Here is a 24,661-nt window from a genome sequence, read left to right as displayed (position 1 = left end):
CAAACATAAAGAAAATATAGCATACACACAATATAACACCATTACATATAGCAAACACTGAGACCTAGGCGACATATAGCAAAGGTTACAAAACATTTCAAGGGAAGGAACTTCGAGCAAGGTGAGGGAAACCAGACTCGGACGAACAACCCTTTAGATAACACTATGGAAACATAAATACCCCATCAAAAATTCTAAAAACTAAATTTTTTATATAAAATTTTGTTTTAATAAAACGTAGAACACATCTGAGGGGGAAATACACAAATATAAAATACTTTTTATCTTTTTTTGGAAATGGGGGCATCTGTCCGGTGCCCCCACCCCACTCCCAAAAAAGTGTGTGTGTGTGTGTGTATTATTATGCCCATTACATTACTTGCAAAATATATATGGTGCTGACATTTTCGGCAAGAGGGAGACTTACCGATACAAAATATATGATTGTGGGTAGGAATATACAAATTTTGGTCGATATACATGATCATTGGTATCTATTCAAACGAGGGCCATGAAATACATTAGCAAATTTTTACAGTATTTTAAGGCAGGCGATTACGAATTATTTAAACCACGTTTTTCATCTGTCACAGATTTTATAATCATTTTGAAGTGGCTGCTTTATCTCGAGGAAAACGAGCGGTAAGTGTTATACAAAACAAAATCTTAATAGCAATTTGATCACTTTTGCGTCATTTGACAGTAAGAATAGTAATAAATAGAGGATAATTTCTTTTCCTACGTTAGGCCTAATACCTGGTATGTTTTTTAGTGTGGTACACACACAAAACACAACCCCAAAACAACACTAACAACATTTAAAAAACCCACAAAAACGAGTGCCGTGCCGAAGCCACGGGCTAAAATGCTTTATTATTATTTTTTTTTATTTATAGCATCAATCACAAATTGAAATATATACAGTATTAGCGTTGGAAAAGAAAGTTTTCTTTTGTTATATTTTTTTTCTCACCCTAGCGAAACACTTTCTGCAAATGACCTTAATAAAGAAAAATAATAAATTAACCTAAACCACTTTGAATGTCGACCGTATCTTTTATTTACACGGCATCATGCGCGGAAGAAAATACCAACTGAACCGGGATTTCAGACAGCAGATGAATTGAAGTTGATTCATTGAACATCATTAGCAATTGTACAATCAAACAGATGCAACAATGAAAAGTGGAACTAAGAAAAATCGAGAATGTTAGATTTGCGAAGGATTTATTCCGAATCATTGTCTGCTAATAGAGAATTCATGTCAGTTGCTGTGTCGGCGATGCCCACACAGCGCGCCGTCCAAATGTGAAGTTGCGTTTTGCTGACAGACATAACACTGTGCCATAATTTATCTGATGGCATGTAAAGAAGCTGCTTAAATTATAGTATTTAAAAGTTTCTTCATTTTGTAAGAGCTCAAGAAATTAATTCTGGTTTGAAAGACAAGATGACGGTAAAACTCAGAAGACGTAGCTGTACAGTACCGTTGGTGTTGGAGACATCATAATAAAGGTAACTGCGTTAACTTCGCTTTTTGTTTGGTAATTTGTTGGAGATTATCTTTTGCTGATCTTCTTTGAGCTTGGAGTAAATTGTACATTCTGAACATTTTTATTTGCACTTATCTGCTTAATATGTATTGCTGGGATATCATATAGAATATGAAGTCAGGATAATGGTACTATATTTTACATATTTGAATGATAAAAGACTGGTAAATGATATAATGATAAACTACTAAATAAATAATTTGCCCATTATCCCAAATATGTTAATTAAAACAAACATTGAATGTAAATTCAGATATAATGAGCAGTTGTAAGAAGTAAGAAATAAAATTTTATCCATTGAACCTGTTATGTGTTATCATCATCAGTTTTAAAATAAACACATGGAGACAAGTTTGCTTAAATTCTAAAATTAACACACACACACACATATGGTATTTTAATCTAATACAGAAATGGTGACATTGATATATGCAGACCAATAGTTTTTTTTATCTTCTACAGATATAAATTAAAAAGCCTAATTCTGAGAGTTTCACCTCCAACATTCATGATGGGAAAGGGCCACTAATTAAGAGCTGACATATGTGGAAGAAAAATACCATCCATGTTGAAAAGGGCTAGAGGTAATGTGAGAAAACATAATTTATCAATCTTATTTAGCATTATTGTTGATATTTTATCTCAACTGGTCAAAAGGCTAAGTGGGTTTATGTAATGGTCCAGAGTGTGTTATTTATTTCACATCCCTTTCTGTCTTTCAACAGTAAGAAATTAGCTACTTTGGAGTCCATAGTTCTGATCAATTTGTTGATATAAAACTTGGTTTTGGGCTTAAATCAACATCTTGGATAAATCTAATAATGAGCAAAATCCAAGTATATACATGTGATCATGTATAAGATTAGTTGAGTTTTTTAACCAGCCTAAAAGCCATACTTCCACAATATAGGCTAAAATCATTACGTTGTCCTTGAAGTTTGATGAGTGTTAACCATTAATAATAATAAGGTGATCTTTCATCTGAGCATGTTACCACCGCATGCAATATTTATATATGTAGTGCAGTTTTTACTAAACTTAGAATACATGCTTATATAAATGAGATCTAGATTGAAGAAGTGAAGATGCATACAAATACATGAGGTTATAACCACTACTGCTGATTCAAGTTTGATCATGCTTGGCCATTGGGCTTATATAGTCAAGTTTCACAATGATGCTTATTATGAGTGTGATAAAGGTATGGTAGTGAAGTGACCTTGCATCTGATTGGCAGGGTTTCTTATGATTTGCACAACAGTGTTTATGATGCAATTTAGTTCTGACTTGTTTAATTATTTGCTTGTATGTCTGAGGCTATAAGCAAAATCTATGCATATAATGTGGTGGTTCTAGATCTCACTAGCCATTCTTGCTACTGCTCTTAAAACTATTTCTCATTAATTTTATCAGACTTGGTGAATAGATTTATCTCATCAAGATATAGCAAAAGAGCAATTTTGTAAAAAAAAATATTCATTCATATTAAACTCAAATTCTGCATCTGATTGGTTGACCTTGCAAATACTATAAGGGCTCTATTTCTGACAAAAAGATTATTTTGATCTAATGTAGCAGAAATGCTTATATGATCAAAACATTGAACATATTTGATGACAAATAAGAAATAGATTTTCATGCAAATTTGATAAACATTGATAAATCGGTTCATATCATTAAAAGCTTGGAAGAGTTTGATTACATGCGAGACCATCACATATTAATCATTCTTTATTTAGAGAATTATTTTTGTCAGGATTTAGTAAAATATGTAAAATCAATATGGACTGGTTTTGTTATGTACAGCAACACTAGTTGTTTACTGAGTACTGAGGGAATTGGAGTAAGGCAAGGGTACATTGCAGTAGGTAACCTGGTTGACTTGATAACAGGATTTTAACACAAACATTTTTATCAGGAGTCTAGCATACTAACCATTGATTCACTGCAGATCCTGCCCCCATTAGTTACCTTTTAATACATAAAGCATTTGGGTTTTTTATGTCACAAATCCCATAGGGATTAAAATTAACATCATAGGTATCACTGGATAGTTTCGTATTTTGATATCCCTCTAATTTTTAAGGTAGAAGGCATGAACCTAATTATCACAAGACTAGCATTTATAAATTTACACATACGCTAATCTATAATGTGGTTCAGATTTACTTTGAGTTAGGCATGGAAATAGGTTGGCTTGTTGGTGACTGCCTGTCACAGTTAGATGAGCATTGGAGATCATATGCGTAACTTAGTCTGCAAATGAGCTGCCGACTTTTATTTGTGTCTGCTACAGAGGTAAATATAAAAAAATCTTGATGGTAGATGGGTGATGAAAAGTATGCTAATTTGTTATAGTACTAGTGAACTTTATTCATTCATAAGGCACATACTGATTCTTTTAGTTGCCTTGTCACAGAAAAATATTGAAAATAGCTATTTCTAGTAAAAAATGAATGTAAAATGTACCTGCATCCTTTGACCCTACCAGAACCAAACTACAAGCTCAAATTTGTGCAGCTGCTTTTGCTCATCACAAACATAATTGGGAGTATAACTGCTAACCCTACCCTCTAGCACACATTTAAGATCTTTAAAGTTTTTAAATACAGCCTTCTAATTATACAAGTTTTATTACATTGGTCAATAATTAGTCACATGTGATGACACTTGTAACTAATCAAACCACAGCAACTGAGAGCAGACTAAGCACTGATATTTATATGGTACAGTGGCAATATACAGTCTGTCTGCCGCAACACATGAAACAAACTGGACAAATCTGAAAACCTTGAATTTGACTTTATTTATCTGTATGGTAGAACAGAACCTGAGTTGAAAAGCTTTTAAAGAATAACCTTGATATCAAACCTAATAATAACTGCAGGAGTTATATTATGGATAATTAACCATTCTCTCAGTTTCAAACTGGGCATTCCATCCCATGGGGTTCTAAATGTAAACCAAGTGTAACTGATATCCTAATGAACTGTAAAGACCAAAGCAGCACAACAGCAGGGGACCAGATATGTCCAGATCCAGAAATCATACACCAGTTTCAAACTGATGATGAACTACATAAAAATCACACATCTGCTAGAACTTATGTTATGAAGATAACTTAAATTGCATTATTATTAATCCTCCTCCTCACATTCATCATAACTGAGATGCATCATATATGTTTTATTGTAAAATAGTTTATGCAACATAATTCAGTGAAGACCTTTGCTGCCATTTTACCAGTGAACCATTTGTTTCAATGAACATATTTTATGTTGTAACAAGGAGCATCATTTAAACATTATGATACACTTATCATACCTGTATATGAAATCTTAATACTAACACTTATACTTGCAATAATACTACTAATAAAAACACCTGCATTGATAATTTGATTATGTTCAATTGGACTTGTATCTAAATGATCACCAGCTGTATGAAAAGACATATTTTAATATATAGATATTGGATGGAATACTAGTTACCACAATTGAATAGTCATATGATAAATGATATATTATTTTAAACAATTTATATTTGCAGTGAAACATACTTTTACATTATTTTCCCTTAAATTTCATTTATAGAGCAGTATACTCTGCATTCATTAAATTACTGAAATGGTTAATAATACAACAACAAATACTTCAACTTCCAGAATCACAAAAATCAAAAGATATAAACAAAAACTTCCCTACATGTATCAACAGTTGTCACTTAATAGACAGAACTATGAAGATTTAGAATAGGATGTTAACAAATTAGGTATTCAAGTTAAAAAGAAAAAAATACCAAGTAAGCTTACTACCAAAAAATCAAACAATAACAGTGAATTTTAGTACATTCCCAGGAAACAGAATATATGATTTTTCTTAACTTGATCTGATACATCTTAAATCTATAGAAAATGATTCATATTGTATGACTAAAATATTATGTAAACAAAAATTCCATCACTTTTTTCAGATGCAACATGCATACCCCAACCCATCCTTCTTGATCATAAAGTATACCAGCATTCCACTATAAGATGGGGAGCTGTAGTGGCTCAGTGGTTAGCTTTCTGGACCTGTGAAATAAGGTAGGTTCAAATTCTGCCATCAGACCAACCTGGGTTAGCTACCATGGTGTGTCCTTGGGCAAGGCACTATACTTAAAGTGCCTTGGCACTAAATAACTTACTTGTATTGGTTTACCATAAAAGGCCAAACCAAACACAAAAAACAACTTTAAAATATGAGTTTTGTCAATACTAAGTAAATGAAAATCATGCTGAAGAAATGTTTTTATTAATACAGTTTAATGGATCTAAAAAATCTCTTTCTTCTGCAGGAGTTTAAAATGTTAAATTAAAAAGGTCATGGTACACATTGCTTTGTTCGTACACATCAGGCTCCGTAACCCATATCCAACTAAAAATTTTAGTAGAGTCTGAATAAAACATATTTTAATCTGGATGATAATATTCTTTCTCCATTCATATATTACACCACCAAGATTGATCCAAATAAGATTACATTTTACTATAACACTGAGGATGAGTATGCCTCTTAACAACTGACAAATATGGAGAGAATGGAGTTAAACTGAACTTTGATTTCTTTTCAACCATAGCACAAGATGATCATTTATTATGAAAAAACCTGAATAAAGTTGGAGTTCATAACCATGACAGTCTTGATACAATATAAATTCAATATATTATTGTTGTCTTGAGGTATAGTTCTGTATATTACAATCTCACACAAGATCAGGGTATATTTTAGTACAATACAGTTAATTCGGGATTGTATTAATACCTATTCTGGTGAATGAACATTAAATAAGATTTACTATTTTGGAACCAGTTGCAATAAAGTTTACTAAACAAGAGAAAATATGACTTTACTATAATATCTAAAATGTAAAATCTGCAAACAGAATACTTGCTTGACTTTACACTTCAACTATATCATAATATTTATTTGAAATGAATTTATACAAATGGCATTAAATTGGGTTTCAGGCTGGTAATGACAATGGTAGTAGTGAATAGGGACGGTCTAGGGACTAGGGAACTTCCATGTTAAAAATGGTATATCCACTCTGGGGACTATGTAATTTAACATGGGAGAAAAAAAAAAATATCCATTCTAGGGACAAGGGGAATTTAACATGGGAGAAAGAAAAAAAACTATTCACTCTAGGGACAAGGGAAATTGAACATGGGGAATAAATTGTGGGACTGTCTTGGGACTAGGGGAAATGGAACAGGGTCGGGACCCTATTTTAATAAGGTCCCGACCTGATGGGTCTATGAAAATGGAACAGGCGAAATTTGAAACAGGGAGGGGTCTCTATTTTTTATTATTTTTTTAAACAAAAAAATAAAAAAAGGGGTAGGCAATTGAAAGTCAAGATCTTTTCGAGAGATAGGAATGGCGCTGAAAAGGGCCTTTGGTTTTATGTTAATATACCCTTAACATAAAGGGCATCTGTGACATCTTCTTCTTGACCTTAGGCTGCTCCTGACTGCAGGACCATAGATTAAGATTCTTTTGAGGCATCCTTGATGCTCCACATAAGATTCTTCGCATCCACAGGCTGGTGTCTGTCCTGTGGATAACTGTCCAGTTGGATCAGACATACATTGATATGTCTGTCCGGAACATCATCGAAGACACAAGCGTTGAAGATTGTACGTCGGTCCACATGTTGGGGTGCTGAGTAACAGGTGAAGGAATGCAGTGAACTATACTTATTTATAGGGGGAGGAAGGATTGAAACGGATTGAGTTTGTTGACCAATCCAAGCACGCGTTACAAAATTCAGTCAGCCCACGTCCAATCCGAAGAGAGCAGTCTGTGACGTCACATAGTCTATATAGATTCGTTAGCGCCTGTGCGCAGTCAATCTAAGCAACAGTTTTTCAACATGACGGAAACTCAGAAAACGATCAGTTGGGGTGCACTGATGGTGGAGACTACCCAAGGGAACCCAGACTTACTTTCAGAAGAGGTGAATTGGGATTTTGTGGATTTTTTTACCTTGCAAGAATTTGTTCCTGAACCTTCGTCACCTTCTCCTTCATTACCGCACATGGAAAATTTTAGACAGAGACAGAAAGAAGAATTGGAGAAATTTATACAACAGCAAAAGGAAGCGGAACAAGCGTTTCTCCTACAACAACATCAGCAAGAAGAAGAGGTAAGAAAAAAACAACAACAAGAAGAAGCAGCAGCAAAGAAACAAGGGTGTCAAAATCAAACGGTCACGGTACTGTTAGACATTTTAGCGGAGTTAAGAAGTCTGAAACAAATGTATCAAACTTCTTTATTACGGCCGAAGAGAATACGACCTTCCCAATCTAAACACTCCAACCCTGTGACTACGCCTACTGCACCACCCTTAGTGATTTCAATGAAATCATCATCAACAGTACGCAGTCCAGAAGTAGGCCTTGGCCATGGCAAAGGCTTAAGACAGTTAAAGTTGATTGTTTAAACTCACCCCTTACACCAAAAAAGGCCCTTTTCAAAGCCATCCACGTATCTCGAAAAGAGATAGACTTTCAATTGCCAATAACTAAAAAAAAACATTGTACCCAATAGTACCTGTCTGTGTATGAGTGTGCGTGAGTGTAGGTTCCTATTTTAAAATCAAAACCCAAAGACACTTACCTTTTATAATTAATTTATTATTTTATAAATATTTACAATTCACAATTCACAACAGAGCACTTTAAAAAGTTCATAGACTTATTCTGTCTCATTGTTCACTCTCTGTTTTTTTAATTTCTTCACCGTCATAGTTTTTTCCTCCTCTTCCTCCTCACTTTCTTCCCTTCTTTTCTTCTCCTGTTTCTTTTTCTTCACCTGTCTGTTTTCTTCCTCTTCTTCTTCCTCTTCCTCTGAAGAATCCCTCTCTTCTTCTGACTCCTCTTGTTTCTTTTTTGGGCAGTCTGGTGACCAATGTCCTTTTTCTTGACAATAATAACAGGTATCTTGACTTTTGTCTCTTCTAACCCCTTTTTTTCTTTTTTGACGGTCTGGACACTCTGAAGACCAATGCCCTTTCTTCTGACAGATATAGCAAGTATCTTGACTTTTATCTTGAAAGGAAGGAGAGTAGTCCCTCGGCTGGTCTGAAGAGAATTTTCTAATGACCCCTCGCAAAGCTCTGATGAAACGTTCGATCTTGGTAGTCTCTTCCATCGTTGTGCTCAGTTTGAGAGTGAAATGAATAGTGAAAGGACAAGACACATACCCTTTATATACGCTGGTCTGCTATGACTATAAATTAGTCCATGGTGTTTAAACTTTAGTCATTTGACTTTTTGCTATCGAGATGAAATGATCCAATTCATTTGAGAAGAAAGAAGAAGAAAGTAAGAGGCAGAAACGTGATCTATCGCCTCGTACCAGGGCTGAAGTCTTGGCACAAATTCATGCCAGTGATTTTGAAGACGACATGAGTGAACCAGAATCCAAACCCTCTAAACAAAGTTTACCACCCTTAGTCAACCCTGAAAAGTACTATGACATTCGAGAGACGAAAAAGCGTCCCTCTAGAAAATTTAGAACTACGGCTTACAAATACACAGTGAAGTTTAAAGACTTCAAGTCTGAAGTACTGTTAGAGAAAGCAGAAGGGTTCATCACCGACATGTGGAATTCTTTCCTTACCACACTCAAGCGACAATGTCAACCCAAAGAAGATGATCACTTGAGACTTTCCATACAACATGACGGCTTGAAATCCCCTGTTTTAATCGAGTTTAGCAGCCCGGCAGAATTGACCACTTCCAAAGTCATGGACAAGATTCAACACGTGCAACAATCTAATGACCAGTTTGATATCACCGATGGAAAAGCCACACTGGACATGACCCACGTCTCTCCTCCTCAATTGACCGGACAATGCAGAAAGACCTTATTGGTCAACAACCTTCGCATTACCAAAACAAGTCTTGTCCAAATTAACAATTTTCAAGACCACATGTGTTTAGCCCGAGCCATCGTGGTGGGATGAACCTATGCCGACAAGAACGACACGGTAGAATGGAAAAGAGCCTGGGAGAACATTCGAAAATCGAACCGAGCCAAACAAGGAAATGAAGCAGAACTTCTGTTACAACAAGCATGCCTGTCCAAAGACACATCCTGTGGCATTCCTGAGATGCAAAAATTGCAAGATGCCCTAGCTCCACGATACACCTTGAAAGTGCACCCTCAAGAAGTGCGCGGGTCTCTGTTGTTTCGAGGGAAAGACTTTAAGGATGGAAAATACATTCACCTCTATCATCACGATGACCATTTCGATACCATTGCCACTATCACTGGATTCCTGGGATACAAATATTACTGTGAGAAATGTGACTTATGATGGTTATAATAATCGAGAGCAACACAAACATTGTGGATCGAAATGCTCAGGATGTTTGACATCTCAACCCTGTCTGAGCGAAGGGCAAGAACCAGTGCATTGTTCTGCTTGTCTGCGCACATTTGTCAGCCCTGCCTGTTACCAATAACATCTGAAGATGCAAGGTTCACAAAAGAAATGTGCTTGTCAACTCCTGAGATTGTGCCCAATGTGTGGACAAGGTCTATGTATCAACAGTACCAAGGCACACGTATGTTCAGGAAAGAAAAAAATGTCACATTTGTCACTGCATCGTGGACTTGGAACACCAATGCTACATGCAAAAATATCAATCCCAACCAGAGAAAGAGGATGGTCACAAGAAGAAGAAAGGGAATTTCTTTTTCGATTTCGAATGCATGCAAGAGACCGGTATTCACATTCCTAATTTCTGCGTGGCTCATCGAGCGTGTGAGAAGTGATTCAAGAACCTATCTTGAGTTATTGCCCTCACTGCATTAAGATTCCTTGAGGGCGTGAAAAAATCTTTCAAGGACCGAACACACTAGCCGATTTCACACAATGGGTCTTAGACCCCATCGACAAGACGTGGAGCCAAGAGGACATCGAACATTATTATGGAGAATGTCATCACCATGCCACGGTGATGGCTCACAATTTCTCCGGATACGATGGACAGTTTCTTTTGAGATGCTATACGGAACGTGGCATCGAGCGTCCTAAAATCACTTTGAACGGAGCCAAAATCATTTTCATGCAAGTGGAACAAGTGCAGTTTAAAGATTCGATGAGCTACTTAGCCATGCCTTTGAGTCGAATGCCTAAAATGTTTGGAATGACAGAAATGGCTAAAGGGTACTTTCCACACTTTTTCAATACAGAAGCCAATCAACACGCCGTTCTACCCCAGCCTCAGGCTCACTATTACGACCCTGACAACATGCGTACCGAACGAGAAACTTTCTACGCTTGGTTCCAGGCTCACGCCTCCGACCCTTTCGACTTTCAGGAAGAAATGCTAAAGTATCGTCGTTCCGACGTGGACATTTTACTGCGATGCTGTGGAAAATTTCGAGAACTGTTCATGGAACACGGAGGGGTTGATCATTTAAAAGAGGCTTGCACCATTGCCAAAGCGTGTTCCTTAGTCTACCGACAACGATTCATGCTTGAAAACACGGTGGCTGTCATCAGTCCTCAAACGACCAACTATGTCAAACGTCAATACTCGGTCAAAGCCCCATGCTGGTTGCATTACTTGTGCGACAAGGAAGACACATAGATTCAGCATGCCCGCAACGGACAGGGCGAAAAGATCATCGGAATGCATTCGGTCGATGGCTGGGACTTAGAAAACCCCAAGATCATGTACGAGTTTAATGGTTGCTTATTTCACGGATGTCCCGTCCGTTACCCTGACCGCGGCACTAAAAATCAGTTCTTACAACGAACCATGGAAGACTTGTACCAGGCCATTTGTCAGCGACGCCTAAAGTTAGAACAGGAAGGATACCAAGTGGTGGAAATGTGGGAACACAAATACAATCACCGTTTGAACACCGATCCCGAGTTTAAACGCCTCATGGAAAGTTACCAGTTCATGGACCCCCTGAACCGAAGTGATAGTTTGTACGGAGGAAGGACCAATGCCACCTGTTTGCTGTACCAAGCTGACGAAGAGAAAGGAGAAGAAATCAAATACTTGGACGTGTGTTCACTGTATCCCTACGTGTGCAAATATTGTTGCTTTCCTGCAGGGTACCCACAATTGTTCACCGAACACATCGACCTAAAAAACATTCGACAATACCAAAGCTTGATCAAGTGCAAAGTTTTGCCTCCCACGAACCTATACCATCCCGTCTTACCTCGCCATTGCCAAGGCAGACTTATGTTTCCTTTGTGCCGTACTTGTGCTGAAACGTGCAACCAAGATCAACCTTGTCATCACACCCAGGAAGAACGGGCCTTGACGGGGACATGGGTCAGCGTAGAATTGTTCAAAGCTCTGAACATGGGATACCAACTGTTAGAAGTGTACGAAATTTGCCACTTTCCCAAGACACAATAATTCCTCAAGGGTGACCCCACGCAGAAAGGCATTTTCGCAGACTACGTGGATGCCTTTTTGAAACTGAGCAAGAAGCCAGTGGCTATCTGTCCTGGTGTCACACTCCCGAAGACCAAAAGACATTCAGAGGGAAATTCTGGGCACAAGAAGGCATTACTTTAGATCACATTGAGAAAAACGAAGGCAGGCGATTGTTTGCCAAAGTGATGTTAAATTGATTGTGGGGTAAAATGGCACAATGACCGTGTTTACCCAAGACGGAGTATTTGACCGAACCTTCCCGCTACTTTCAGATCATTCACGACAAAGCCAAATTCATGAAACACGTGGACGTCGTTCGTGAGGATTTGATCTTGGTGAATTACGAAGAAGATCTGAACTTTGTAGAAGATGACCCCTTTGGAAATGTCATCATAGCAGCTTACATGACAGCTTTAGAACTGTTAGGGGAACGTGTCTTGTACTTTGACATGGACAGTTGCATTTATATCGATCACCCGAGTCAACAGCACCCTGACATCGAAGGAGACCGTTTAGGAGCCTGGACAGACGAGCACCCCGATGACAAGATTCTAAGTTTCGTCAGTGGCGGTCCCAAAAATTACGGCTACGAATACTGGGACAAACAAGGAGAAGTGCACACGAAGTGTAAAGTGAAAGGACTTACTCTGAATTATCGTACCAGTCGAGTGGTCAATTTTGGCGTATTGAAAGAAGCCTTGCAGTCTAGAGAAAGTGACCACCTATCAACCCAACAAGATTGTACGTTTACCCACACACCACATCGTCAGTCGACCCTTGGAAAAAGTCTATCAAATCGTGTAGCAGAAGCGAGTGCGGCTTCCTACCCACTTTACTTTGCCGTATGGACATGTCGGTATAAAACATTGGTTGTAAGAGGATAGCCACCCACCAGAAGGATGACTTCGCCACAGCAAGAATCGAGTGAGAAATCCAGTGAGAACTCCAAGTTCAAACCCTACCATTTTCCAGTCTTCTTACCTGACTATTGTGATTGTGCCCGTCGATTGGACACGTTTCAAAAATGGCCTACGGATAGGGAAGGATTACCTTCTTCGTATGTTTTAGCTAGAACAGGATTTGTCTACTTCGGACCTGAGTCAGGATTGGGATACGAAGTACAGTGTTTCGCTTGCGGACTGAAGTTACGAATGGATCTATGTATCTACAAAGATTCAGCTATTCTGGACCATACTCGATGGTCTCCGCACTGCCCTTACCTTTCAATGGCCTTTCCACCCATTAAACTACGGTACAATTATGACGGTACCTTAGAGACGGTACCTTCCAAAACTAGACGTAAACACAATGCATCCTATTTCATTGTTGTTTCTTTTCCACATAATAGCTCATTTTTTATAAAATGTTAAACTTTACTAATCTTTTTTCAAGATCACTTTAGTTTGCAAAAATATATCTTGTCATTTATTGGCATTCTACATTGAATTTTGTAAACTAGCTATAAACCTGACCTAATTACTCAACTTAACTGCTGACAGAAACAGTCTACAGTAAATGTATTTCATTTCTATAGCTCGATGGATAAACATTACATTTTTTAAAGCTGTGCACAGAATAGGCCGACATATCCCGAGTCAGGAAAACATGGGGGTGGTATCCCCTGTGTCCAAAATTAATATCATTTTGAATAGAATATTCTAGTGACAATTGCCTCTTTTCAAATGGTAAGCATTGCTTTTTTTATTTTTTTTTTGTTGATGGTAGCATCAACTTCAGTTGGGTGGCTAGATTTGTATATTTGGGTGTCATCAGTGTACAATTGGTGAGACACTGGATGATGATCTATGACACTTGAGAGCAGCTGAGTGTATAGACTGTAGAGAACAGGTCAAAGACCAGACCCCTGTGCAACACCACAACATAGATCAACTGGGCTGGAGTGTAATCTATTTGCAGACACAATTTGTGTCCTGTGGCAAGGGCGATATGCAGATTGTACATTGCTAAAAAGACTGTTTGATCTCAGACAAGATGCAAGCTGGGATTGAACAACCTTTTGTAAGACTTTTTATATGAATTGGAGATTAGAAACCGGGCAGTAGTTCTTTAAATCCTTATGGTGTAGTGTTAGTTTCTTCAGCAGAGGTTTTACAATGGGAGTTTTGAAAAAATGATGTAAATTATGCTGATGAGAGAGAGGTATTAATAACATCAGTTAGTGAAGGCAATACTAGATCTAAGCACTCAAGCAGCAGTAATGTTGGAATTGGATCAAGTTCACATGACTTTGGTGCACTCTAGGATGATTATTTAAAGATGAAAATCTCAAGTGGAAACCTTTCTGGTCAGCCATCTCATCCAAAACCTCCTGAAATGGAGAGTATTTTGCAGACTCCAACATTTCCTCTTATCCTGCTGGTATGTTCTATTTAGTTTATCTGGTCTCTTTTTATTTTTTATCAATTGCTTTTATACCATGCCACAATTGGAAATTCTTTATCAAAAGTATGTATAAATTTCATCATTTTTCTGTCTGTTTAATAAGATGTGTTTAAGAGTACTTACTTACTCATGATGCTGTATATATGAGATTAGATGTTTTGTTAAAAAAGAATGCATTTTGTGATATATTGTATCACTGCTTTATATACAGTGGTTATTGCAACCAGTATGCATTTTGTTTACATGCCAAAAAATCCAGTCTGATTTCTTTGTTTCTTTTTTACTGCAATTAAGGAGTAGTGATAATCTTTATACTCTTAGCTGCATCCAGAAGGACAACACCATCACCATCCCCATCTACACTGGAGTGGAGAATATAAAGATTTCTCTCTGCCAGTTCCTCTGCAAGTAGTAAGTATTGAGGATGGAAAAAAATGTACATTATAGAATAATGAAACAAATACTACAGGTGTTGACTTTTATATAATCTCTTATTTCATTTACAGCTCTCTAAATACGAGTAGGTCAATTATACACTGTATTTATCAATTTAATTCTCATCTAAGGTAGTAGAACTGTTTTATGTTTGACAAAATGTTGGATAATTTGTGGCCATACACTAAAAACACATTTTGTAGCATTTAAAAATGCTTATGTTCAATGCACGTAAAACTCATTGGTTTGTTGTCACTTCAGTTGATAATAGTCTTGTCATCTTGTAGACATTTTGAATGTTAGTGTTCAATGCTAAGGTCATATACATTGATTCAACATCAAAATTTGTTTGCAAAATGGAAGATTATGACATGAAAGCACAAGCTCTTGTAGCTTAGATACTGTTATTTCAGAACATTGTGAGATGTTAATTAATTAAATTATAGGTCATAAAACATACTGTTCAAGACTTATTTGTGCAAATAAGCAATGAATTATTTTTCATTGATGTGTCGACTGTTCATCATTCCATTGGTTTTTTTATTTTTCTTTCTGATGTATACCATTGTCTTGTGTAAGTCAGACGCCTAAACCATATACATTGAATGCAGACTTTACAGACACCAGCAGTGAAACAACATATCCAGGGAATAAAAATATAAAGGATTATAGGGAAAAGTTTTCATATAAACTGAACAAAAACCATGTATTTTATTCCATAAATATATTTCATTGTTAAACCCATGTTCACTGTACAGATCTTTTTAAGGAGTTTATAATAATGATCTTGATCTTTCAAAACTAATTTCATCACAAATCTCTTACAGATTTCCAGTTCAATGTACTTATGAAACTGGACACAAATATTGAGAATTTGTTGGAGCAGCTGGCCCTCCAAGTTCATACACAAGGCCCAGACACAGAATATAGAGAAGAAATTCTTGCAATGCCATGTGATTCAGTGGAGGAACTAGAGGGCCTTTGCCAGAGGTTGGAGGAGAATCCCAAACTCTCCAAGAAGATGGTAAATTGGGGCTTTATTTTCTATTTAAAAAACTGTTATAACCTTTATTTGCTGTTGTGAACCTCAATATGCATTATGCAAGTTCTGCAGTGCCTGTATAATTATTTTTGGGGGTGGGGTGAACATGTAGTGGTCGGCTCTTTTGTCGTACGGATGTAGGCCAAAACATGTTTAGAGATGAACATGTAACAGGTATTTTACTACATATACACTATTACATATTATGTGGCTACTTTAATTCAATCCTTGAGTGAATGTCATTTATGAAGTTAATAGATTCACGGTGGTTAATTTGTTTTATAATTGCTATTAGTACATTGTGTTGCATAGTTAATGTTATCAAATTTTTTTCAAGTTAGAGAAATTAAATTTGCTTGCAAAACCATGGCAAAAAATAACTATATACAAGCATATTTTGTCACATCGATCATGAAATACTACTACTAATAATAATATCAAAACCAAAAAATAGTAATATTATTATTATTATTATTTTCAGATATGCTACTTGAGCTCCCTTGGCAGGTTTACAATTGGGGAGAGTGTCTGCAGGATGATGAAAAAGCTTAAAACAAAAAGACTGGCCAGAGTATAGTCCAAAGGGACGTAAGGGGAAAAAAGCATTTCAAGAGCTTGTGATATGTCAGGTTTTGATAAGTAAGTATGGCTTGATTTAAATTGTGTTTTTCATGTGACTTGCCTGAGATTTTTAAATGAATTGATAAAGTAACTTGAGACCACATTTCAAAGTACATGTTTTAAAAATATTCCATTGATTATTGCTGGCATTTAGAAAAATGCAATGCATCCTTTGTTGTGAAACTTATTTTAAAACATTGTATTACTCTTGCAGAAGCCTGCTTGAAAACTAATGGGAAAGCAAAGGCAAATGGAATGGAAGAGACCATATCAGAGACCCTTAAATATGCACCCAACCAACGCAGAATGATAAAAATCAAGGTAATCCAAATGACTCTTATTTCATCAATATTGGATTAAGTTTCGTCTTTTAAAGCATAGTATTTGCAAAGCGCATGCATTTCTAAACTGATAACAAAATCAGCTTATCCTATTGCCCAGGACTATCAGAGCTAGAGTCCAGCTAACTACAATATGCATATATCTTGTCTGATCGGACAAGTGCCTCCATTTGGAATTTTTATTCACATGAAATATTTGGATGAAATAAATTCATCTTTGTGCAAATTGATTGCACCATCCACTTGCCAGAAATGACAAGTAAGTGCAAAGTTATCTTGTATTATGGCTTAACGATAGTAAGGGAAGCACAAGTGCAGTGAAGAAAATTTCATACATTTTTAAATTGCTGATTAACATGACTTCTGCATATGTAACTAGTGCTGAGATGATATGACTTTATTTAAGCATTACAATTTTGTTTTAATTTGCAGGTGCCTGAGCAGAAGAAGTAATAGATAAACTTTACAGTGGAGTTCGAGACTGATTCTGATTCATAATCTTAATTAAATCTAGAAAATAAACATTAAAGTCATATTAAAATATATGTTGTATTGTTTCCTTCTTTCATTTTTCTCTTGAAAACAAATGTCTGAACCTTTAGTCTGTAAATTCAGTGGATTCCTTATCAGCCCATCTACTTTTACTTTACACCATGCTACTTTAAAAAAAAAAATGAATTATCCCCATTGGGGTAGGTCCCCCCAACCCCCCACCCTACTTTGTCAACTTACCTGCCACATTTAAATCTAATGGAAGGCCCTGCTGTAAAGCCTGTTAGTAAAACTACCCAACACGAGGATTTCATACATTTGCAACTCCTAGATGGATGGTAATGTTTTCATTTTTGTAATGTAGATTTGGACATTCTTGCCACCAGTATGGAATATGTGTTTCAGAAACACAAGCAGCTTTCATCATATTTGCATATAGGTTTTATATGTTGTGAGTATGTTGTAGGAAGTTTTTTTAAATAACATCATATGAGATGATGCCAGTGGAAATGGCAGAAAAGTGTCTGTATTGTTCACCAACTACACCTTGTTCTTACAAAATGTGGCTGTTACACATTCCCATGATGATGTCACTGACAGCCATCAGTGAGGAATGCCCCAACAAGCATAATACAAATTGCTTCCATTGTAATTGTTACAATTCCATTCTGACCACTCCGGTGTCCTAGTGGTTAGAGCGTCCGCCTCAGAAGCGGGAGGTCATGGGTTCAAACCCCAGCCAAGTCATACCAAAGACTTACGAAAATGGTATTAACAGCTACCTCGCTAGACGCTCAGCATTAAGAGGTTAGTGTTAGGACTGATCGGCCTGGTGTCAGGATAATGTGACTGGGTGCAACATCATACTACATGTTTGCAGCATGATGCCCCAGTGCTATACATCACTAAAAACTGCCACACTGCAGACATCCTAGCAATATGACTGAAAAATTATTCAAGCTACGTTAAAAATCCAATCACACACACACAATTCCATTCTACGATCCAGAACCAACACTAATTCCGTACTACAGTTCTTGCATTTCAATCCAATTTTGCTTTTGAAATGTAGTGCCACTCAATTCATAATGAACCCATTCATTTCAAACACTCGCAAATACTAATTATTCCTGCCTACAACTGAAAAATATCTATATAAAAAAACGTGTAACTGTGTTTTATGCAAGGGCATGGAGATGCACAAAAACTTGCACCTGAAGCTTGAATAAAACCCCGACTGTGGATAAGACTTTACCCATCGATTACCCCAGCTTGGGGATAAATTCCGACCGTGGCGATTTATTATATATCCTATGATTGCTCCAGCTTGAGGGCAAAATCCAAGCACATCCCTAAAAAGATAACAAGTATAACGGCTCTTTACCTTCTATAAATGCCACTTGAGCTTCCTGATGCTGTTGTATCTGCCATTTGACAGAATCACGAATGTGGATATGTTTCTTAATTGCCTCTAGTTGTTGAGCTAGTTTAGCTGTATGAAATTTCTATGTGCAGACTCACTCATTATTAATATTACAACAGTGATTTAATTACACATCACCTGTCAGCACACCGATGATAAGTCAGTTATTTTATAACACACCAACAAGCTTGCCCCTTGCACCCCCTCCCCTTTTTTTATTTGGGCACCTGTGGACATGAATCTGCAAGGCTCAAATTGTCATTTTTAATATAAGATCTCAACATTTTTAAGGCCTTAATTTTAAAGACATCCTTAAAACCCCCAAAAGGTTATCAACTGGATCACCAGCCTTCGTTTAGAGTAACAGCAAGTATATATATATATATATATATATATATATATATATATATATATATATATATATATATATATATATATATATATATATATATATATATATATATTTAGGTCTAAGGAAACACAATAAAAATGTTTGATTTAACAATGACATATTTGCCTCAGGTCTGTGATCCTGAAGTGAATATTAACTGTCCATTTATTTTCTTGGCTTTTCTTTACTAGGAAATTGATTATAGAGATTTCTGCAATGGTGAAGTCAATGTAAAAATTGGTTACTATAACATACTTTTTACGCCATGTTTGAAAAAATAAATCCAATGGAAAGGTTATAGTCTGAAAATCTTCATTAAATTAAGTTAATATAGGGGAAAAAACTTTAAGAGTTCATAAATATTTTTCAGTGCTGAATAAAGATATAACATAACACTTTCTGCTTTGATTTTAATAGTTTCTGAGAGCATGAAAAATTTCTAGAACTATAATGTATAAATGTTTTCAAAAGATCATATTAATATGAGTGAAAAATCTGTTATGAAATAAACCGACAAGATCTTGTATGAATTCATGTTATCTTTAAATATGATATTTGTGTGAAAATATCTGGAAGAAAAAACAAGATGGTGCCACTCACACATACAATGTGGTTGCCACAGTAGCCATATTAAGAAACTTTTTATCGCTACTTCTGAATGGATAATTGTGTCAGCGTGTCAACATGTGTACAAAATACTTATGTTGATGTCTAGCAGGTCCTGAATGAGAATTATGGTGCTGTACAGACATCCTATAAGGCCACCAATGTGGCCATCCTGAAAATCTTGGTATAACTACTTCTCCTGAATGAATCGTCATATCAGTGAAAGACTTCTTATGTCTAGTTGGACGTAAATGAAAATAGTGCCAATCTAACCTCCAATATGGCTGTTTTAATGGGCATCTGGAAAACCCCTTCCTTGCTACTTCTCCTAGATGGCTGGTCATTTTGACATTGTGCTTTCACTAGATGACCTATTTGATGTCTGGTTGGCCGTAAATGGAACTTTGCATATGGTTTTGATGTCTAGTTGGTCCTAAATGTGGTTTTTGCTGCTCATAAACTTCTAATGGTATTATAGTTGGTTCCTTAATGAAACTGCTGTACAAAATTAAAAGGCCTTCTCACTTTCTATCAAGTTGGATACAATTATCTTTACCAGCTAGGATTTCTTGATCCTCTTTTTTATACATCAACCCTTCACATATGTAGTTAGCTAAAACTGTATTTTGAACAATTAATTGCCCTCTTGCAAATACAATCCCAATTGCCTGCTTTTACCAGTGTGAGAGCTCCTTATATAAGTAGCTAAGTATTCAATAACTGAATTTCCACATCCACATGCATCAACTCAGAATTGAAAGTTGCAAAACATATACAAATTTGAAAATCTTGAGACATGTGTCACTTTGCATGGTGGGTGTTATGATTTAAATGCAACAAGGAAATTGAATTAGGGTTAATTTCTTTAAGCTGTATTCAATCATGGGGCCCTGGATTATAGAATGGTCTAGGCATACACATCACTAATCAACTCTCTCTAGTCCAACCAATGTGTGTATATGAGAAAGCTTGTCAGTAGCGTTATGTGTGTTGATTTCTTCTAATAAATATGTTGGCTGCCAAGTAAAGTCTATGATGTCCTGAAAAATGGTGTTAAGCTCCATACAGGCAAGCTAAACAATCAATGATATAATGGAACAGTAGACACCATTTTAGCTAAATATGCCAAGAATTGATTTAGAGACTTGGTTAGTGATGATGACTTAAAATTGGCAAGGGATTAAAAAGATAAAAGAAATGACCTTTCATGGCACTGTAATATAACAAATGAGGAAAAACAAAAGTTTATTGCATTTGAACCTTTTGTTTTTTCACAGTTTCAATTTAATTTAAGTCATAAGGCCCCTTATTTTGCCTTACCAAACATATAGCAAGTTATTACCTCAAGCCCTAGCACTAATAATGCCTCACAAGTAAGCAGTCTTTTATGAAGTCTCAGGTCTGAGTATATGTCTAGCAATACTTATGTCCAGTTTGTTTATAAAATTCTTTCTCACATGGTACAGTTTTCAGAGAGACACGATAAATTCAACAAGTGTGGTAATGAAGGGACAGGCATTCTTTATTTATGCACACATCCCAAAGGGACATTGCTATGTTTGAATCAACACTGAACTGAAGAATGGAGCATCAGCTGCATCAATTAAAATATTGTGGCCCACACAAAATACTGCAAGGACTATAATCAATTTATGAGTGCAATGGGCATGAATTACTGTAGCAGACTGGAGGAAGTAATCCGAATTTATTAATATCTTGAAGCTAAATATAGTAAAGTTTTCATCTATAATCTGTGGAATCGTTTTTGCACACAGTTTGCAGGATTTGTCTTTGGGTCATCGTTTTTCTTTCTCTTCATCTTTCTAGCTTTTGGTATCTTGATAAGTCTTATGGTGCCGTGCAACTGCACTTGATGATTACCACAGCCAGTGACATTGTATCAAATCTTCTGGGATCAGATGATTCAATGCAAATTCCACATAACCTATCACCATCCTCATGTTTGCCATCTGAATTACTAAGTTATTTTGCCTAAATAATAATAAAAACAATCTGGTCTGATGTGTTGATAGCGTTCTAAATGACCATAATATATTCTCTGTATCTACCCTAGAAAATCCTGAGTGGATCGCTGTTTGGTTTTAATAAACCAAAGTAATCCAATGAAAGGCATTTTACAGACACAAGTGTCTGTTTCCTGTATGCAGTGATTAAATGATAGTATTATGTCTTTATTTTTTTAAAACTGATGATACATATGATCACCTTCAATGTGCAATATTAGTTATGTTAATTAACGAGTGGGCAATATTTGAATTTCAAAGATAAAAGTGTATGCCATGATCACTTTAGTAGGATGATTTGTCAAGTGAGGTTATCTTTTCTGTTTGAATAAATATTGTTAACTAAACTATTTTCGCAAGTTATGACATAAGAATGATTCAAAGAAAGAAAATTCATTAAATTGAACATATAAAATGTAATACTGCAACAGAGTCTAGATGAACTATTTCTTCAGAGACACAATCCAGACTCTGTGGCAGCAAAATTATCAAATAGGACACAACTAAGAGACAATCACATTTTCAGTCACAATGGTTTGACAATTATCAATGGCTTGAATTCATTGACTGTGAAGGCAAAGTGATTTGCAGTTACTGCAAAAAAAGTTCCCAAACTGTCACAGATTTTAAATTCTACCAGTGGACTTGTAAGTGTAACTGACAAATTCAGGATTTAATCAAGCAAGTCTCATGATAGTATTATACCTAATAAAGCAAAATGTAGCACAGTATATTCATGACACTTAGGCCAGCATGTACAAAATATTCCTCAAGTTACAGTTGCTAGCACTCCACTAAGAAATGTCATTTTATAATAAATAAAAATGTAATTGAAACAAAATCGATAAAGTGATTGCACTCATTAACATAGCCTACTACCTAACTCAATAATGAAAATGATTTGGTTCATTATATCTTTATGTTTTATGGAATAAATGCATACATCTGATTGAATTTTAGGCAAGAGACCGAACTTTTGGGTTAAGTTAAAGTGTATGTGGAACAAATGCATTTTCTAAAACTACTTGTATCAGTGTGCATTGTGACTTTTCTTTAAGATAACTCTAAATGGTACTGGGTATATATCATTTTCTTCAACTGCACACTGTTGTCTTCCATTTGATTTGATGACTTACAGCTATACTGTCTACACAGTAGGCCTCAACGTCAGGAAAAATTCTGTATACTTCAGTTACAGCTGAAATAAGTTTTCCATTAGTACCTGAATCAGACAAAAAAGGTTGTGTTCTGGTGTGTGAATAGAAATGGCTAAAAGTAATATAGACAAAAGCCATAAGAGTACACAACTTACATATGAAAACCACCAATTCACTTGCATGTGTGGCATACAAGTTCAAAGATTTGCTTCATGTTTGTTTGTGTACACACATTGTTCAACTCATAAGATATTTTAAGAGCTATTTCTCTATTGTATGCACAATTCATTTACAAATGTGATTAGTGGGCCACACCGAAGGCCATACTATAAGTTCACTTGGCAATACGGTAACGTCAGCTGAAAAGTATAATCATCCATTAAAGAGCATTATGATATGAACATTAGGTATTTAGGACATATAGATTTTTCTTTTCCAAATGGAGTCCAAGTAATTATTGCCCAATCCAGGTATAATTTTGTACACAAGTAAAGAACAAAACAAGATAAATCTTCATTTATTTGCAATTGACAATACACTTCTTAATGAATATACACTTTTGCATTTATTTTGTATCACTTGAATAAACAATATTTCGTTCAGTTCATTTTAAACTTTTATTTTATATCACTTGAGTAAACAATATCTCTTTCGTTTCATTTAACACTTAGAAACAGGTTCTTCCAGTTACAATAATCAACTCTGGAGACAATAAACAAACTGGAACTTTTGACCTAATTATATTACATTTACTAGGGTTAAAACAATAAATTCCTTAACATAATAAATTAACAGTTCCAGTTAATCAAACACAAAATCATCTTTTATACAGGGTGTGAACTGTTAATATTTACAGGATAAAGCTTATAGTTTCCAAATCGATTGAAGCTTACATGTTGCAGTTGCTGGCACATATATATTTCCAGCATGGTTTGCATACATTCCACCTTTAATAATTTTGTTACTTCCCTACCCCACCCCATTCAGCAACAAGTATCAAAAATCAGGCTCATTCTAAGGCAAAGTCTGTAACTTGTGTACCACAGTCATCAGAGAGACAAAGATGCAAAACTTTATGATGCCTGTCAAAGGAAGAAAACAGTTTGTTGTTTACCCAAGTTTTGAACCAGTTAACTTGAATTCTCAGACCGTCAATTGCTACAGCCCCACTAATTACAATTGTTAGGGAATAATGAGAACTGACCTTCAGTTATCTGTGTATATATATAATTTTAATAACCAAGAATACCGGATGTCTGGGAACATTATAACATTCAATGGTAACGTCAGAACTGAGATGAGAGAATTAAACAAACATAGTACATGACATAATATATCTATAAACTATTGACTGGGAAAAATACTACAGAACACCATTTCTGCTGGCAGTAAGATGTTGAACCTATTTGTCATAAATATCAGGTTGGACATCTAGGACCAGTAATATTCATAATGGGCAGTACCCCCCCCCCCCACCCCCCCAAGTGAGAAGGGCCTGATTTGTAATCTAAGCCACCCAACCTATCACAGCCTTTATAGTACTTGAGACAAATATTGAGTAATAGTAAAACAAATTCTGAAAGTTATTAAAACCAATTTGTTATATTTCCATAACTCTGCATAGTTAACTGTGCAAGCATACTTAAACATATCAGTGTATGACAGTTAAATTGAGCTATAGCATCGATTAACAGAAGCTACGAATACATCA

At 35.9% G+C, this 24,661-nt stretch overlaps 2 long non-coding RNA genes across 4 annotated transcripts in view; one reads left to right on the top strand and one right to left on the bottom strand.

Moving 5' to 3' along the window:
- The window catches only part of LOC149789907 (uncharacterized), a 2,017,354-nt gene that overhangs the window by 607,631 nt on the left and 1,385,062 nt on the right, over positions 1–24,661 (bottom strand). The gene's annotated exons all lie outside the window — the stretch shown is intronic.
- Positions 14,213–17,387, top strand: LOC149789917 (uncharacterized). Its single transcript, XR_016424005.1, has 5 exons — positions 14,213–14,829; positions 15,681–15,877; positions 16,377–16,534; positions 16,731–16,837; positions 17,290–17,387. It is a non-coding gene; the product is annotated as an uncharacterized LOC149789917 (long non-coding RNA).

The sequence above is a fragment of the Sinohyriopsis cumingii genome, chromosome 10, assembly GCF_028554795.1.
Source record: "Sinohyriopsis cumingii isolate HCF-2022 chromosome 10, ASM2855479v2, whole genome shotgun sequence".
NCBI lineage: Eukaryota > Metazoa > Mollusca > Bivalvia > Unionida > Unionidae > Sinohyriopsis > Sinohyriopsis cumingii.
The sequence above is the reverse complement of the archived record's forward strand: the minus strand, read 5'-3'. Positions and strand labels throughout refer to the sequence as shown.